Source organism: Pterocles gutturalis, unplaced genomic scaffold (assembly GCF_000699245.1).
Source record: "Pterocles gutturalis isolate BGI_N339 unplaced genomic scaffold, ASM69924v1 scaffold18675, whole genome shotgun sequence".
Classification (NCBI taxonomy): domain Eukaryota; kingdom Metazoa; phylum Chordata; class Aves; order Pterocliformes; family Pteroclidae; genus Pterocles; species Pterocles gutturalis.
The window spans coordinates 1-1,459 of record NW_010143898.1 but is presented as its reverse complement, the minus strand read 5'-3'; positions in this window follow the sequence as shown (position 1 = coordinate 1,459).

Sequence of the window (1,459 nt, the reverse complement as noted above, 5' to 3'; positions counted from 1 at the left end):
TTTCCAAAGCACTTCCTACATTAGCCAATGAGTAACGGCACAACCGAGTCCCTCTATCGTCAGTGGGAAAACAAGAGAGGAGCATAATAATGCAAAGATTGACAAGTTTTCCTTATAATAATAAATAAAATTTAAAAAAGAAAAAAGGTGGTTTATACTCATTTCTCTATGCATGGCTTTCCTGAACATGCAAAGAATGGAAGGTGGTACGTGAAGGCAAGACAAAAAGAAACTCACACTCGTGACATTTAGTCTCAAATTAAATGTGTGTTCTCTGAGCATTTTAATGACCTTAGAAATATGAAAACCAGGGAAGATTTGAACTGAAAAGCTTTGGTCATTGAAAAATAATTAGTCACCTCCACAGTTTTTTCATCATACCTATCAATTTCAGAGACATGACACGTATCACAGTAGCCCCCATTTTAATCAGATGGCTAGCGAGCTGCTCCAGAACCAAAACAAGCTGCCAAATACAATTAGGCAGACCGCCAGAATACAGCGCAATATTACCGAGATTTTCCTTTTACAAAGTGAGGTTAAGAATGCAAACCACCCCAGACACCTCCATGAATTAGTGGAGAAACTTTAAAACCTGGCTTTACACATACAAAATTCCAATTTAAAGTTGGTTTTTGGTGTAAAAAGTTCTAGATACCTCAGCTGAGTGTGGGAGAGGATATCTGATCAGACTTCTCCAGCTGCAGACACACAGCCCGTTTTAGTACGCAGGAGCCTGAAGGCCTGTTCTCAGAGCAGAATATGTTAGGCATAGAGCACATTATACTAAGGACATCTCTATGTACTACTAGACAGGAAATAAGCTATTCCATAACCCACTAAATCCTTCCAGTTAATCTATTTAAGAACTGAAGAGTTCAATTCCTGCCATTTAACGTCTTAAACTTGTAAAACTCCCACAGGGCATTCCCACACTTTAAGAATCTGCAGTATAAAAAATACAAAATCACTTTCAGTTCCTTTACTGGTCTGTATATTTTCATGGACTCCCTACAGATTTTATTCTATGAAAGCTATCCACCCTCAGTTTTATTTTAGCATTGTCTTGAATGGAAGGCTTGTTTGTTCATTCTTGTATAATAATTTCACTCTTTTCTATTCCCAAATACACTTCAAAGTGTGGAAGTCCAGAAGTTTCTTTCTTTGCTGGAACTTCTTTGCCCATGTTTTTTTAGCTAAAAGATATTTTATGTGTTTTGTGAGCAGGATTTCAGCTCAACAAGTAAAAGATACCAGACTCTTGTTATACTTCTCATACAGCTGCTGGAATGTAAAGAAATATTAAAGTCTGATCTGGATTATTAATGCTACTTTAATACAGACCACCAAGCAATGAAAAGTCACCCTTCTTACACAAATTTAATTAAACATCCAAGTTCTGAACACAGACGATTCTGCTCAATAAATCAACAGTCAGGAAGAAAGAAAAAAAAAAAAA